Source organism: Leptonychotes weddellii, chromosome 1 (genome assembly GCF_054177405.1).
Source record: "Leptonychotes weddellii isolate Sample4059 chromosome 1, ASM5417740v2, whole genome shotgun sequence".
In the NCBI taxonomy this organism is placed as follows: Eukaryota; Metazoa; Chordata; class Mammalia; order Carnivora; family Phocidae; genus Leptonychotes; species Leptonychotes weddellii.
In genome coordinates this window covers 191,242,805-191,260,445 of record NC_138369.1, presented here as the reverse complement: position 1 = coordinate 191,260,445, position 17,641 = coordinate 191,242,805, and the positions used below count along the sequence as shown (strand labels likewise).

Here is a 17,641-nt window from a genome sequence, read left to right as displayed (position 1 = left end):
CCCTGCCAGAGATTCCTGGGGCTGCAGCAGACCCATCCGCCGTATCCCCCAGAGGCTGCTGCCTGGCCTCCTCCAGGCCTCTTCCCAAGAGAAGACACAGTGCAGGAGGCTGAGGCCAGGCCAGGAGACAGGAGGTCTTTTCAGACACTACTGTGGACACATAGCGACAGATCACAACCACCTGGACCCTCGCCACACAGGACTAGGTCCAGAACCACAGAATAAAATGCAAGCAGCGGCAAGAAGACACCCCGGGTCAGAACAGCAGCAGTGTGGCTCTGAGGGCCAAGCGCCCACAGAATGCCCGCTTCTCTCTGCTGATGGCCAGGGAGACCCGCCAAGGGGGGCGTAAGCAGGCAGCCACAGCTAGTGCACCCGGCCCGCAGCTGCCCGGGACCTTCCTGGGACCTGGAGCCACCTGGCACAGCATGCCAGTTGCTCAGCACCCCAACGCCTCTGGCCACGGTCACCCCCGGTTCGTCTGTGGCCTGAGACCGTGAAGGTGGCTGTGTGGCCCCCAGGGCATGGCAGGAGCCGCTGCTGCTTCCTTCCTCCGGAGCCTCTGCTTATCTCAGAGCCGGGGCTTCCTGGTTTTCATTGTTTACTGTGTAAATATTGGGGGCGGGGGTGGACTGCAAGGAAGATAGGAGACTCATCAAAAGATTTCAATGGCCTAGTAACAGATTACCCGGTTGGCTCTGAAAACAAGATAAAGACTTCCTTGGCTTTAGAAAACTAAACATGATGGGGCTCCTGGGTGGCTCAGTCGGTTAAGCATCTGCCTTCAGCTCAGGTCATGATCTCGGGGTCCTGGGATGGAGCCCCACATCGGGCTCTCAGCTCAGCAGGGAGCCTGCTTCTCCCTCTGCTGCTCCCCCTGCTTGTGCACGTGCTCTCTCTCTCTCTCAAATAAAATCTTAAAAAAAAAAAAGAACAGAAAACTAAACATGATGCTAGTTTTGACATCTCTAGGACCTAAGATCTACCTTCAAGAAAGAGAAGTAAAACATACAAAAATGTATGATGATGAATTATTACTCATATTGTATAGACTTGAGAAGCTCTATTTATTAAAACAATTTTTTAAGTAATTATTCAGGTAAAGTTAGATTTAAGCTATTCAGAGCTTCATTGATTTCCTCCATCTCACCTGCTGTTTTCGTACAACCCCTAATTTGATGATTAATACTTATAGAAAGATATTTTGCTTTTCCATGACATTATTGTCAATGTATCAGCCTGGCTTATAAATTTAAGTACAGATAAATAAGATGTACCCATTTTTTAAAATCCAACATGTGCACAACAATGGAAAAATTACTTTTGATGAGGGCTCTTGAATTCTGATTCCAAGAATTAAAGGTTATCTATAAGGGTTCAACCATCATACAAAGACTTAGTCCCCATAATTATTATTTTCAAAGATTAGATTCCAAGGTGCAACTATACTGGAAAAAAAGATAATATTTACTTCCACGAAAATGCTCTTCTTTGATCCCTCTTGGCAGCCGGCTGCAATATGGTAGAAAGAGTGTGGGGGGCGGTGGGCCAGCTCAGTTGGTCACTTCCAAGAGGCCAAAGTCGGCTGAAAAACAAAGGATGGGCTTCAGAGGTTGCTTCCATCCTCGACAGACATCCCCGGCTGGTAAGGAGGGGTGTCGTGCAAGACCAGGGCAAGGAAAGGGAATATGTTTTTGGCTCTGGATCTCAGCTGGGCCAGGTGACACCTTCTACACCGATGGGCCCTGCAGGTCAAAGGTTCTTCTCTGCAGACAGGATGCTCAGGGGGGCCAGGAGCCAACACCCACCCAGACTGTGCTTTTCACACTCTGTGTCTCAATACCTCCCCAAGGAATGAGGAAAGTTGATCTTTAAGGGCTTTTAAATTGTCTGAATAAGTAAAACAGAACTATTTTCTCTTATTAAAATGGGTGAATGGATTTCTGAGGTCCACTGGCCTGCATCCAGCCTCCCTACCCGCCATAACAGCTAAGCTCACCGGGGGGGGGGGGGGGGTCTCTAGATCTTTTTCCCCCAGGCAAACCCATCAGTCTCCCTGGGCTGAGGCCTACTGGAGAATGGGGACTTGCATCCTGATCTCCTCTACCCCACCTGATCTCAGAGTGGGTAGCAAATGCACAACAACGCCGTATGGTCCTTGGGAGCCAGGCTCCCATCCCTCGGAGCTGCCAAGCTACCAGGAGCACAGCCCCTCATATACCCTGATGCCTTTGGGGGCCAGACAGAGACCACACTGGTAGGGAATCAGCCTGCTGGCATCCAGAGGGCTGCAGAAGATGATGATGATGATGATGAGCTCACCCACGGCTCCTCCTCAGACGACAGTCCACCAACCACAGAGCGTCACTTCACTCATTCTTCCAAGCACTCTACCATCACAACCCTTGAAAAAATTAACCTTTCCTAACGTAAAACCACCAGATCCAATTCCTTTGTCTTTTCATCATGGTAATTTATTAAAAGCAGAAATAATTATACAAGTAATAAAACTAAACATCAACTAATATTGAAGCAGGGAATTTTGAAATTAAGCAGTGGAAGAAACTGGATTAACTGAAGGTTGATTTAAGTAATACCAGGGGCAAAGACAAGCAGATGTCTGAGTAAGAAGACGACTGGCAAGGCCAGGCAAACCGGAAAAACATGCAGCTTAAAGGTCTATCAGAACCTCTGCTGCCTTACCTCTGGCATCCCAAGTAGCTGACACATAGTAGGTGCTCAAGAAATACTTGTCAAATGATTGCACGGATAACTGAAAAGAGGTTCAATTTATGCAAGGGAAGATGAAGAGCTACATGAATACAAGATGCTAGCAACCCCTCAGATTGGAGGACATTTATTATCGTGGAACCTACCTCGTCTTTCCAATAAGGTTAGTGCCACAGGAGTAATAATGAAGGGTCAGATGCTCAGTTTTCCAAAAGAAGTCCCTATGAGCCCTACGTTTTACTAGCTAGTTCTGAGGGGAAAACACAGAGCTGTAAATGCAGAGAACAGGAAACAAGAAGGAGCAAGGACAGGACGGTGACCAAGGTCAGACCAGCAGCTACCGGAGGGAGGCAGGAGTGCTGACCTGGACGGGCATGAGGAGCCTCAGGGTGGGCGTCAGAGACGGTCACCAGGCTCCACACCAGCTCCTACCGGCTCAGGAGAGAGGACTTTCCAAAATTCTGTGAACCAGCTGACAGCTCATTGGTAGCTTGAAACAAACAATGGTGAAAATATTTATGCCACGGAAATTGGCAAATGCTACACATCAGGGCTCTTTCCACCCCCCTCCCTCCAAAAACACCGGCCGTTAAAAAAATTTCCCAGCATGGCACTATGCGCCTTACAGTTTATAAACTATGCTCCACAGAAGTAAAACAATGGGGGGGGGGGGCGGTGAGGGGAGAGGGGAAGGGCTTATTTTGAAAAAGGAAAAGGTATTAAGATAAATAGCAAATTTAATTTTCAATGTGTTGGAAGTAAAGAAGGAAAAAATGTTGAACATCAGGAAATCTTTTAATGAAATTTACTGTATTAAGAGATTGGAGAGGAAAAACCATACAACCATCTCAACAGATGCAGAAAAAGCATACAAAATTCTACTGCTAGTCATGATAAAGTTTATTTTAAAAGCCTCTCAGCAACTTGCTTCACTGGATAAAGGGTCTGTACGAAACGCCTTTGGTCAGCACCACGCCTGGCGCTGACGCCCGAGCAGGAGGAGCGCCTTGGACCACGGCCACCGTGTGAACAGTGCGTGTGGGGTGGAACCAGACACCCAGCCAGCGAACGCAGGGAAAGGACGAAGGTTAGCGGGAAACAGTATTATTTGCACAATTTGACCCTCTATCTAGAAAACACGAGACGCAATGACAAACTGTGCACGGAAGCAGCCGCGAGCCCGAGAGCCTTCCTGTACGGCAGGAACCCGCGACCGGGAAACTGCTCCGTGGGGCAACGGCGGCGGCTCTCGTCCCTGTGCACAGGGCAGACCGCTCAGCGATCGGTGGGCAGCCGGCTGGCCTCCGGGAGAAAGATCAGATCTCACTTCAAACTGTATAAAAGCAAATTTCACACAGATTAATAAGCTAAGTGTGGAAAACAGACTCTAAAACTGCCAGAAGAAATGAAAGAGGAAAGACTCCTGAGGCAGGAAAACGTTCTCAGATGGGACTCAAAACCCAAGTCATAAAGGAAAAGTCCAGTAAAGTTTAATATATAAACATTTAAAATCTGTCTTTGGGGAAAAAAAAAATAATAAAATCAAAAGACCAAGGACAACCTAGGAGGACACCTGTAGCCATGTGACAGACCCAGTAAGGGCCTCTGGCATCCCCATCAGCCGGGGCCCCAACTGCCTCCTCCCACTGGAGCCCGGCAATCCCAAGGCCCCCACCCCATAGCTCCGGAATGCTTCACACGGGGAGCGAGGGCACCAGAGTTCCCAGTAGGAAGGCAGGAGAGGACTTCTCACCCAACACAACTCTGAATCATCGATGGCAACGGGGACAGATGGGAGGACCCCGTCCTCACCCTGAGCTCTACGGTGTCCTGTCACGTTCCATCATGGGCTTTCTTCTTCAGCTTCCTATTTTGAAATGACAGACTTACAGGAAAGTTGAAAACAGTAGAGAGCTCCCCTATATCCTTCACCCAGCCTCTCTTCATCCTACAGAATCGCTGACAAATTACAAAATTAGGAAATCAGCTCGAGCACAATACACAGGCTGTATCTGCATTCACCAGTTTTCCTACTAAGACCCCCCCGCGCCAGGACCCCATCCAAAAGCCGTGCCGCGTTTCACCATCGCGTCCCCTCCAGAAGCTTGTCCTTGGGCACCTGGGCGCTCAGGGAGTGCAGGTCAGGTGTCGTGCTGGGTCTGTGCACTGTCCCCCAGAGACAGCGCCGTGACTGTGCATCTGGGGCAGGAATGCCAGAGACGTGATGTGCCCACGTGCGATCTGGGGTGGAGGTGGAGGTGGAGGTGACCGGTCTTATCACAGGACATGGTAACTTGCGTCACCCGGGGAAGGTGTGTCTGCTGGCTTTCTCCACTCTAAAGTTACCATTTTTCCTTTTTTAGTAAATAAATAAGTTGGGGAAGAGATACTTCGAGTCTAGGCCAATATCCTGTTACTCCTCAAACTTTCACCCGTGAGGCTTAGCCCCCGTGCCCGAGCCCCACCCAAACCGTCACTGTGCCGCCTGCCTCACGCTGATGCTCGACGGCCTCCTCCTTTCCACACTGATTAAGTCGGGCTGTTCTGTCGAGAAGAGGTGCCCCTCCGCCCCCCGAGTATTGACCTATTTATTCAACCATTTGTTCATATCAGTATGGAGTGGCGGGTCGTCATTCTAGTCTGGGGATTATAAACGGATACTATCATGACGAATTTCCCTGCTCAGCCGGACTCAGCTGTGGCCCTCTGTCTCCTCCGGGGCGGCCCCCGCGCCCCCTGGACACGTCCCGCCCTTTCGGAGCACGTCCTTCTTTCCGCACCGCCAGCCGCCCTCCTCCAAGGAGCCCTGTGTCTTTCTACTGGAGAAGGGTGCTCGGGCACACTCGTGTTGCTGGGCCTTGCCGGAGGAAAGAGCCAGGACACGTGCATTCACATGTATCTCCGTGTCTCCGTACCTGCCCACCCCTGAGTGCACGTGTTAGACACCATGGGATTACATGGTGACCCGGTCCCAGCCCAGCAGCACCGGGCCCTTCAGCCTTCCTCCGGGCTCCGGGTACGGAGCACAGATTCACTGTCTGCTCTGTCCTGTGAGCTCCCACTGCTGACCTGACCCCTGTGAGAAACCAAGGCACCGCTGGACTCCAGCCCCACAGAATCTAGACGAACCATGGCTTTCCAAAACCAGGCTAACACTTTCTTCCCACCTCCTCTTCTGTGGCTCCATCACTGTCTGTCCTACGTGGGCCTTGTTTCTGTTTGTAGTCCATGTTCGGTCCCCCACATCCTGGCTGAAGCTAACTTATTTCATTCTGGGGCCTGCGGTTCCAAGAGTCAGGTTGTACTGACACGTCCCGCGCCCCCACACCTGCAGCTGAGTCTACTCCCCTTCCTTCCTACCCACCCTCCACCCTCGCAGCACCACCTTCGGCTCTGGCTCGTCCTGCCCACGTGCCTTGGGCGCGAATGTGTGGTGGAGGGCAGCACACTAGACACTCTCTGGCGCTGTGCCCCCCTCGCCTTCTGCACGTTCTGGAGATCACCCTGAGTCAGTTCACAGAGACTGTCCTCCACACAGCACTCTGTGGACGGTCAACACACGTGCATGGATAACTTGGTTATCTCCCTACAGCTGGGGGTGTCCCCTCAAGCTAGACCCCTAGAAGGGCAACTGCGGGGTCAAAGCACTCGGCACACGGAGCTCTGTAGGCTGAACGGCGGTTTGAACATGCCCAACTGTGCAGCTCTGATCGCCTCCTCGGACAGACACAGAAGAGATCAAATGTTGGGAAAGAGTTCATCGGCGGGGCCCTATCGGGGACACCACACCCAGGGCTGTCATCACACCCTGGCAGCCAATGCAGCATCATGCCCAGGACACTTCATCCTGGAAGTAAAAGGTTCACACGATTCAAGAAGCTCAATGACCTCACAGAGACCTAAAGAGCAAGCCACCTCGAGTCTAACAAGCGGTTTTCACCACCTTGATCAACAACAATGAAGTGCTTTTATCCGAAACCCCGCTGCAGAGCCCACACCCACAGGAGCATGACACACAAAGCTGGTTTGCCCATGTGCAGAGCAGCACTGTTCACAAACACTCCAAACGCCCAGCCCAGTGAAGGGATAAGACAGGTGTGCCGCACGGTGCGGTGGAGGACCCGTCGGCAACTAACTGAACGAACCACGGAGCCATTCCCCAACACGGGGAGCCCCAAAGCCCTGGTGGAGCGAAGGAAGCCTGACACAGGGGACGCCACACCGCGTGATTCCACGTTAGTGAAACGTCCGGAAGAGGCAGATCTGTAGACACAGGAGGTCTGTGGTCGCCAGGGCCTGCGGGTGGGATGAGAATTAACACAAACACCAGAACATTCTGGGGCTGACGCAGGCCTGGCTGCACGGCTCAGACATCTGTGGAAATCACTGCACGGTCCGCGTGCAGAGGGCACACCTCACGACAGCCACCGAACACAAAACAAAACCTCCTTACGGCACCCCTCCCAGCTCTGGGCTCCACGTGCATCTTCCTGGGGCACCACGCCCACAGCTGGATCACACGTGCCCCCGGCAGCGCCCCCTCCCACAACCCGTGCGACCGGGAAACACTGGTGGTCCTCGCACGCCATTGCGCACAGCCTGCCCTCTCCTGGCTCCGCTCCGAGGCAGCGGACATCCCGCCTCGACGCCTGGGCTCACTAGCAGAAGAAAGCTCCCTTTCCTACAGCAAGGGCTTTCGAGAGAACCACCTGATTTCCTCAAGCACTCCTTGCCTACCCTGCCGAGCCAACGGAGGACTGCTCCACATGGGGAGTTTTAGGGGGCTGGGCGGGACAAGGAGCACCCCACACGGGCTCTCTGCCCCCCACCCCCACATCACATCCTGCCGGTTTGGGCGATACCTGCTTTTTCTATGGAAACATCAATCCCTCACCGTTTCGTCAAAGGAAGAAAATTAAAGGAGAGGAAGCTTCATAGTAAAATGATCAACTATGTCACTCATTCGTGTGCTCGTGGGTGAAAGCCCTCTACTACGTGACACAAAGAACAGAGAGAGGAAGAACCCGAGGGTAGCAGTGCGGAGAGGTAAATGTAACCATGATCTACACGCAGTGATCTGCGCCACATCCGTGGCTGGACACGGAGCCAGCAGTCCTGCGACTGGGCTCCCCCTCTCACCACTTCCAGAAAGCAGCCCAAACCCGACAGGACTGATCTTCCACAGGGTTTCAGTGATGGTCAAATCTAGGTTGAACTCTATGACCCCGAATTATCGCGGCTCTCGAGTCCCGTGATTCACTCCTATGAATTCCACATCGTCCTGGATTAAGATTTCCCAGCAACTCCCAAACCAGCCTCTACCTGAAGCAACAAGTAAGTCCTCAGTTCACTGCGCCTGCCGCTCCCTCCCCGGGACATTATTACATGAGGTCCTTTAAACGCTTAGGTGACTTTGAACGAAAATAAAGTTTTGCCGTATTAACAACAACAAAAATGGTAACCGTCTGAAGCGGCCCGCCAAGAGCGCGGGGATATGACAGCGACACGCCGTCAGACCCGGCGCACGTGACCGGTCAAGAGGGATCCCTCTGTCTGACTGTTATTTTGGGCAGATTCCTGTTCTGAAAACAATCAAGACTAATGAGCCTGCACTTCCACTGACGGATCTCACTGGTCGCCAGGACGCGGCAGACGCGACCCCCCTAACCACTGCGCTGTCAGCTGCGGCCCGAGCACAGAGCCCCTGAAACCACAGCCCGGGAAGCACCTGCGCCAAGGGTCCGTGCCGTCCACGGTTCTTCAGCGGTGAGCGCCTCGCACAGCATGCACGGCTCCCCTTCTCTCCGTGGGGACACCCCCTCCCTGAGGCAGAAGCCTTGCCTGTCGCAGCGGGAGCTTGGGTGAGAAGCCGGCTGCATAAAGCCTTGCCTCCACAGAGAGGAACCTGTGAAAGTAGGTGCCTGGCAGAACCCATTCGCCGAAAGAGAAGACAAGGAGACAAAGGAGCCGCAGGCGTGGGGTTAGGACGGGAGCGTGGGCGGAGGGGAACCTGGTATCACGACTGACTCAGCCTCGCACAGATGATGAGAAGCTACCTTACGTCCGTTGAGTGAATGCCTCTTCTCAAGAAAACCAAGTCACGGAGAGTCAGAGAACCGGTGCATCCCATCAGCAGCCAAAACAGAAAGAGAAGCTGATCTATGCACGCTGCCCGCACACCAAGGCACAGACTACAGAGCACCTCCCAAACTTACCACCTCGGTTTCTAACTCTATAGTGTTACAAGAGAGGGCTAATTAAATATCACCTGCTACGGAATTATCTTTAGTTAGCTATGATAAGCTTTAGACTTTCACACCTGGAAAAACAATCCTTGCTCAATTTAATTCCCGACAACCAACATACACTAGTCCCCTAAGACGAAGAACATGGAGAAGGGCCTGTCAGGAGTCCCCTGGAGCCAGAACCCATGACTGCACCCCCAGATCCTCCCTTCCCGCACCTCGCCTCCTTCAGCAGGGCCGAGGTGACAGGACACTCTGTGCCAGGTGCGAGCCTCTGGTGGGTCCTAGCGGCCAAGAAGGGACAAGGCATTGCCTACTTTCGACACAGGACTGCACACAGGTTCGAGGACAAATATTTGTGCAACAGCTGACTGAATGACCCTTGAAACACTTAGACTCCTGCATACAACAGTCTTCCGGAAGTGGAACAAAGCTTGGAAATCAGCCACCTGGCCGGCCTCGTTTTATCCTCAGGGAACCTGCGGCAGGATACTGAAGGGAAGGGCCCCCAAGTTCAGAGGCAGGGCTGGGATTGGACACCCAGCTTCCTAAATTCCAGCACACTCTCTTGCTTTCTCTCTTCCTCCTCCACCGAGCACCTTACCGGCCACCTTCCTCCAGGTTTTCAATCCTTTCGATCCTTGAAGCCTCCACCGTTGAACCTGGTATGTTCCATTTTACTTGGCTCTTTTCCGAAACCTCCCAGAATTCCTCACGTTCTCATTTTTGTCCCAATGTAGTGATAACCGTTATGTCTCTAACTGTTAGCACGTAAGAGAACGTGTCTAGCTGTGCGTTGCCCTAAGGGTTCAAATGGTGGCAGCAGGACACAGCCACTCTGGTAGGCTGAGGACTCGCTGTTTTCAACAGACCAAATTACGATATTGTACTTCAGGGTTTTACAACAACTCTGAATGTTTTGTAAATGTTTCTCCTCTACAAAGAAAAGCACAAAAATCTGGAGATAACACAGACATACGGGGCATAAATAGACGACTGATTCACCAAGTATGGCGGGAGCAGGGGAGGGGTGCTGGGGGGCTCTGCCATTTACCACCTGCACAGGAAGTAAGAAAACGTTAGTCACTGTTGCACAGACCCTGATGACCGCCCGCTCTCAGCCACATGCCACTCTGAGCCCCAAGGATGGAGGCAGAGCAAGAGCCCTTCCTCCCTGAGGCTTCCGCTCGCTCACTCGGAGGCAGCCTGATGGGAGGCAGGGGGGAAGTGGGTATGGAGAGTAAGAGTAACAGAAGGGATAGCAGGACACACGGTGGGTGAGGAGGTGAGGGTGCAGTGGGGTGAAGCCCAGAGATGGCTGGGGGCAAGGCCCCAGGGCTGGAGGGGGGCGGGGGGGACGGCAGGCCCCTGGGAGGGCTCAGAGATGGGGGAAGCGGCAGGGCTCTGGGCAGGAGACGGATGGATCCATCCTCCCCACCAAAGGCTGTGACCCGGCTGCGGGTCAGGAACAGGCGGAAGGAGACCCGGGGGGGAGGCTACTGAGGGAGGCAGGCAGGAGTGTCTGGAGCAGTCTGAGGCTGATGATGGCGCCACATAAGGAAGAGCTCCTCAGAGCTGCACGAGCAGCAGGCCAGATTAAACTGCCTCCACCAGGCCTGACACACAGTAGGAGCTTCCTGAATGTTAGCCAAATGTTACCCAGCTTTCCCAGAACGTACTGAACCGAACCTCTTAACATCCGATCCCCATCTGAAAAATGGGTGTGCGCCCGGGAGGAATAACTGACCGAAGTACAAGGACTCCTAGTTCCTGCCAGTTCTGCCACACAAAGTTGGTTTCGGGGCAGAGGGAGAGAGAATCTCAAGCAGACTCCCCGCTGAGCACAGAGCCCAAGGCAGGGCTGGATCCCACAACCCCGAGACCATGACGACCCCGAGACCATGACGACCCCGAGACCATGATGACCCCGAGACCATGACGACCCTGAGACCATGCCTCAAGCTGAAATCAAGAGTCGGACGCCCAGCCGACTGAGCTACCCAGGCGCCCCTGCTGCACCTGTCTGTGTCTTACAAAAAATATGGTATACACGTTCCAGATCACACGCACGTATGCTCACATTCTGCACGTGACACATCAAGGGACAAGTGATTTGCAGATTCAAAGAGAACCTGATGTAAAGTGATGCCCGTAACTGAAGGATCTTCATCTCAGGTCCTTCTGAGCATCATCGCAACTCAAAGAGTTCTAAGGGCCCTTCCTAACACCTCCTGTTTCCTCACCCCCTAGACTCCATCCCCGCTCAGCCTGGCACCCCATCACCCCCAGCCTCAAACTCTGCATGCACAGCTCACCTCTGCTGCACCCTCCATCAACGACGGACCCCCAGCTGCTCCAACAAGCAGGGTTCGGCAGGTGTCCCTTCCACTGGGAATGTCCTTGTCCCCCCTCTGGGCAGGAAGAGCCCGTCTCCCCTGAACATCAGCGCAGCATCCCTGTTGAGAGAGGCCTGACCTGCCCAGCAGGCCTTGGGGAGGAGCCGCCCTCTGACGCCATCTCCCTCAGCCCTTGTCTCCTCAGTCCCCTCCACACAAAGGAGCTTCGCGGCAGAGCGTCTGCCCTTGCGGCTGGCTTAGCCTCCCCGCTGGAATGTTGGCCCGAGGAGGCAGAGGCCTTCTCCTTCAGAGTGCGTCCTTCCATGATGACTCACACAGAACCTGTCACTGCGGGAAAGAGCGCCCAGAGCAGTGGAGACCAGTTTTCCCCTGGCACAGACCACGGGCACACGCAGGGAGTCGGTGAAGGCTACTTCACACTTCAGCCCACTGGTGGAACTCCTGAGGAGACGGATACTTCAAGACTCCGAACCTACCGCAGACAACACAAACCAGCATGCAAGAAGAGGTCGTACCGCCCGAACAGGAGCCTTCAGCAAGCGCTGCTATCCCGGTGGCAATCCAGAGTCACTGGGCTGGAGGCAACACCCGTCCCCCCAGGGCTGGGGGGGCCATCCTAGATACAAAGCTGCCATCCTTCTGGACAGCTTAAGACAAAGGAAGCACAAAGCAGGAGGCCAGTCTTGCTAGTCCTCAAGAACAGTACCAACTTCAGTGAGGAAAGGTGCCAACGTCTAGTTAAGTTAATGACACTTTCAGAGATAAGAGAATTATTTTGATAAAGTAAAATGCCATTTCCACATGTATCTTTCTATAAGGATGCCCCAAGGCATGTCTAACACCAGGAGCTAATAAGAAACTGGATCCTAAGTCCTAGAGCACAATCCCCAAGTTTCTGGGACTGAGCACAAAATTCTATTTTATTTTATATCTTCCTTTCAAAAGGGCAGCATGTCTTTTAGAAATACTCGTGAAGTCAAGGTTCCCACGCACAGAGGTCCTGCTCCTCCAGCCCTGCCTCTCACCTTCTCAAGGACATGGCTCCTGCAATTACCCTTTTCCCAACATAGTATAAAGTTGTCCTCCTCCACTGGATCGCTCTTGTTAACCCATAAACACACCATCATCATTTCCATTTAAAAAATAAAATCACCTGACTCCCCGGAGCCCATGACCCCTCCAGCTGCTGGCCCACACTCTGGAGCATCCTCCATATGTGACACTCCCCCACAGCGCCCTCGGCCACTGCAAGGCCCACTCCCTCAGCCCTAGATCCCGGGCCACCAGACCCTTCTGGTTTCCTCCTCCAACAGACCCCTTTACAGTGGGTATTGCCAGACCCTCCTCCTCCCGTGGACCCCTTATCAGAAGACCCCAGACTCCACCCTGTCTATACCCACCGCGCAGCCTGGTGGTTTCAAACACCAGCAACAGCCAAATGACTCCCAAATTTACATATTTGGCCCCAACCTCTTCTTGAGCCCAACCTTGAATTTCCACTTGTATCCAAACATCTCCACTTGGATGACTAATCATAAAAATAACAAGAAAAGTAAACCCCCTTTAGTACTGTTAGAGGTACTATTTTAGGCACTTTACATTAGCTCAGTTTATTGACCCAACAACTGTAGGATAAAGGTTGCCACTGCTCTTCCTAATTCATGGATCAGAAACCTGAAGCAGAGGAAGATTAAACAGCTTGCTCAAGATCACACATCTGAAATGTGGTGACACAGGGATCTACATGGCAGCACGCTCCTGGCCCAGTCTGTGGGCATACCTGCTGGGGCCCCACACGGCCAGTCCCCAGCACCCGCTCTCTGCCCCACACACTCACTCTTCCCCAACTCCGCCATCTCATCGCCAGCGCCAGCCAGCTGCTCAGGCCAGCAGCCCTGGGATCGTTCCGGGATGTTGCAATCCCGGCAGGCTTGCCTACAAAACATGCCCCAGTTCACCGGTTCTCAGACGTGCGTTTTCCCACGTCTGAATACTCCAAAATCGGAGGTGCCCCGCATGGATGGTGTCTGAAGATGACAGGAGACAGGACAACATAGCCCATCAACAGGTCAGTCAACAAAGGACCGGAAACCTTTCCTTGGCACCCGCCAATAAGATCAAGCAAGCACCCAAATGGACAGAGCAGGCATCAGCTGCTGGGAAGACAGCCCCAGACAGCAGGGATGAGGACTTCAGGAAAGCCGGCACAGGGAGCAACAGAGGGGCAGCTCGGAGCACATCGATGCTCAAAGGCTGACTGGGAAGAATCAAATTTTAAATGGAAAGAAATTTTACAATTACTGTATTTTATTTCACTTCTGTTTTCCTTTTTTTTTGAAGGCACAATGGTATGGTTTTAAAAGTCGATGCTTCAAGTCCAAGAGCACTTTGAGCAGAAGTGAGGCCTAAGTGGTACGAAGGTACCACATCCCAGTGTAACTGGCAACATTTTCCCGCTAATAGTACAGAGCCTGACAGACAGCCTGCCGGATCTGATGTCACCCCCTGTGCCCCGGCCCCAAGCCCATGCTGATCTTGCCACGTGCCCCTGCAGCAGGGATGGTAGGAAGACCCCTGCGGTCCAGGGGCTCAGGGCAGTCCTGGCTTTGCCCCTCATGTGTGCCCTCACTGGAACATGGGAAGACACATAACAGGGCCCACCTTTTGGACTATGCCGGGAGTTAAGTCAATAGATGGAAGGTGCTCCAGAAGCCTGGCTTGTCCCGCTAACGCTAAGGTCAACTAGGAAGGATGGGAGAGAGGAACCCGCCTTCTGAAGGCTCCCCCTCACACTGTGATGACAATCCAAATTCCTTAGGGCAGCCTCAGCCCTCCAGCCTCCCTCCCTCTCACTGGCCTCCCCACGCTTCCAAGCACAGGACAAGGAAGCTCCTCTAGGGCTCCCCCTGCCTGCCTGGCAGCACCCAGCTCCCTCCATCCTCTGAGCCACCTCCCAGCCATCCTCGATTTTATTTTATTTGCACTTCCTGGCACTTAACACTTCAGCTGGGGTTTACCATCCCCTCCTCCTCCATAATGTGAATCACAGGAGTGCAGGAACCACTCTTACTGTGCTCACACCCATGTCTCCAGCACCTAGAACGGTACCTGGCATGGGATGAACACCTGCCGGGGATCCCCCTGGAGAAACAAACCGACCTACAGGCAAGCAGAACTTCCCTGCACTTCCAGTAAAAATTCCAGGTACCTCCAGGCCACCACACCCTCCCCACCCCATCTTCATTTCAATCTATCACAAAGATGCCAAACTGAAACCCAAAGTCCTTTTTCTCTGTACACTCCCAGAGCACCTTGCACACGAGAGTGGAGGACAGCAGCAAGCAGTGCGAATCAGAGCACCGTTTACAACGTCATAATTCGGCACTAACGGTCTGGGCCCCACAGCCGTCCAGCTCTGCAGTAAGGCCATGTGAAGACCTCTCTCGGCCACTGCGTCTTCCCTGGCCACACGCCAAATGAAACATGAAAAGTCCCTCAAGGAATAAGGACATTTTAATTGCTTCAATGTACAATTTTTATTTTATTTTTATTATTTTTTTTTAAGTAAGACCTATACCCAACATGAGCTCAAACTCATGACTCCAAAATCAAGAGTCACGGCTCCACTGACCGAGCTGGCCAGACGCCCCCAATGTACAATTTTTAAACGAAATTCTCACTGTTTACCTTTTCTACCACATATATTATGAATATATTTTTACAGGGTTGTTTTTTTTACCACCACCATTTCCGTCACACCAAATTATAAATTTGGAAATTCACATTTTAGAAAACTGACACAAAAAAAATCAAGTTTTTAAATAAAATTCGAACTCTCTAAGCTTTTCAGTTTCACACTAAGATTGACAATTTTTCTTAAACAAAATTTTTAAAGGCTGGTAAGTATATAATTTCACCTATTAATCTCCAAAGTACACTTTCCAACCATCTGCTATTTAAATAACAGTCCTTGTTCCTAAGTTTAGGACTAAGGGATTGTGGGGACTAGTAAAACACGGTCGGTTTCACCTGCACCCATGTATAAAAACTATTCACAGCAGCCCTGTTTGTTACAGCAAATATTAAAAACTGTATCAAAACATACGTACAACTGCAACTGCATTTTGACCACTGCTTGGAGATACACAATCAGCTGGCCACAGAGGGGAGAGGAATTGGAGTGGAATGAGCTTTAACTCTTTGTACCTTCTGAACGCACTGTTACATTTTTACATCTATACATTAAAATGTTTATGCTATACATCTTAAGGTTTTACAACTGAAGTCACGGGTCCTAATTTTTACAACGTAAAGCCATAAAGCGATTACTACAACTGCCAGCATTTGAACTTTTTTGAACTCTCTCTTGCTCAGCACTGTACCCCCAGCCCTGTAACAGGGAGGGCCCAGCACACAGCAAGCCACAGATGTATCTGTCAACTGAATTAAGTCTGCTTTACCCATTCACCGGACAAATACAAGTTTAAAGAATTTTCTAATTCCAAACGTCTGAAAGAAACTGAAATGCTTTCACAGCGGGTCAATTCACAAAGGAGTGCATTTGCCTATGAACCAAGTTGTTTGCCGATGACGTTATTAGCTAATTCTCCTCTCCTCACCTCCCAGTACTGACTTTATGAGCACACTGCACCTCGAGACACATGTGTCATCAATTTCTCAGAGCTGGACCAATTTTCTTTTCACCACTGCCCCCTGCAGAAAGGCCTCCTTTTCCCCCTTCCAACTATAGCTTGCAATTTTGAAGATGTAGTTGAATATATTCAGTCTCAGGAACCCTCAGACATCTAACAGGGCATTACTCACAGATGATGCATTCTTTTCAAAGCCCTTGTGAGTCCCCTGCCTCGACCTCTGCCCTCTGGCAGGGTCTCCGCACCCAGCTCAGCAGGTCTCATCAAATATTTATCAAGCCCCTGTTGTGGGTGTGCACTGGGAGAGGATCTGCCCACTGGAGGAGCTGTGCAGGCGAGGACAGCTAATTCTCCTATCCAAGGTGGAGCAGTCCCACCCAGCCTGCCTTCTCCCTTCCTCCTCCGGGAGACCATGGGCAGGCAGAGGGTAGTCTCTGCCCCAAAGAAAAGATGGTCATTAAAAGACATTGCCCAGAAACAAGACAACAAGACAACCCACTGTTCTAGAAAATGCAGCTCTGGTGGCACCTTCAAAGGAATAAAAATATACAAGTAAATTTAAGAGGAAACAACGAGGATTAAATCAGTATTTCTATTCCCGAAGCTTACTGATCTATCATCTTAATTAGGGCACTAAGTAAAGAAGCAAGTTTGATATCAAGCCACTTTTCGTTCTACTTGAAGACTGGAATGCTAACCATTATGGTTTCTTCATTAAGGAAACAAAATGTCCTTATCAGAAGTAACTAGCAAAACCTGGTGGCTAAAAATATTAACTGCGAAACACACACAAGGGTGCCGGACTCTGACAAATACAGGGACCAGAGCACGTTTCTCGGGTCTGTAAACCCGGACTCCCAACACTTTTAGCGTCCACAGCTCAATGTGACACCTTCCCTCGGACCCATCCACAACTCGGTAATTTTCCTACTGCAGATGTGAACACGTCAGAATTCACCTCGGGCCCCCAATCGCCCCAGATTGTTCCGGATCGCTCCAGACACCCGCCACCCGCCGCGGGGACTTCCCCGCCCCGGGCCGCCCGAGGCGCAGAGCATCCCACGCGGACACGGCGCCCTCGGGAGGGGACTCGGGGCCGTCCGGGGTGCAGCCTTATCCTGGGGGGCCCAGCCTCCGCTCCTCGGGGGCGCAGCCTCATCTCAAGGGTGCACTTTCCCCTTCCCGCAGCGCAGAGCTTCCCGCGCGGACGCCGTGCCCTCCAGAAGGGGACGCGGGGCCGTCCCGGGCGCAGCCATCCCTCCCTGGGGCCGAGAGCGTCGAGCAGACGCGGCACTCCCGGGGAGGAGAAGGGGCTGCCCTGGTGCAGTTTCCCGTCCCCAGGGGCTCATCTCCATTCCGGGGTGCAGCGGGAGTCCCCTTTATCCCGGGGCTCAGCCTCAACCCAGGCGCAGTGTCCCCTCCACTGGGGTGCAGCCTTATCCCGGGGCGCAGCCTCCCGTCCCGGGGGGCGCAGTCTCCCCTTCATCCCGGGATGCAGCCTACTCTCCCCGGGGCGCAGCCTCTCCTCCCAGGAGTGCAGACTCCCCTTCATCCCAGGAGCAGTCTACCTCCCCCCTCAACACACACACCAGTGCAGCTTCATTCCAGGGGCGCGGCCTCCCCTTCATCCCAGGGCGCAGCACCCCCCCCCCACAAC

General features: G+C 52.4%; 1 protein-coding gene and 1 long non-coding RNA gene across 3 annotated transcripts in view; one reads left to right on the top strand and one right to left on the bottom strand.

The window, feature by feature from the left end:
* Positions 1 to 5,152, bottom strand: part of LOC145716626 (uncharacterized) — a 46,666-nt gene extending 41,514 nt beyond the window's left edge. The window contains exon 1 of one of the 2 annotated variants that reach the window (XR_014139447.1): positions 4,484 to 5,152. This is a non-coding gene — a long non-coding RNA (uncharacterized LOC145716626). Of the gene's footprint in view, positions 1 to 1,471; positions 1,806 to 4,483 lie in introns of those variants that run through there. The other variant, XR_014139451.1, reaches the window with a different exon arrangement.
* POFUT2 (protein O-fucosyltransferase 2) overlaps positions 1 to 17,641 on the top strand; it is a 345,437-nt gene that overhangs the window by 134,054 nt on the left and 193,742 nt on the right. The gene's annotated exons all lie outside the window — the stretch shown is intronic.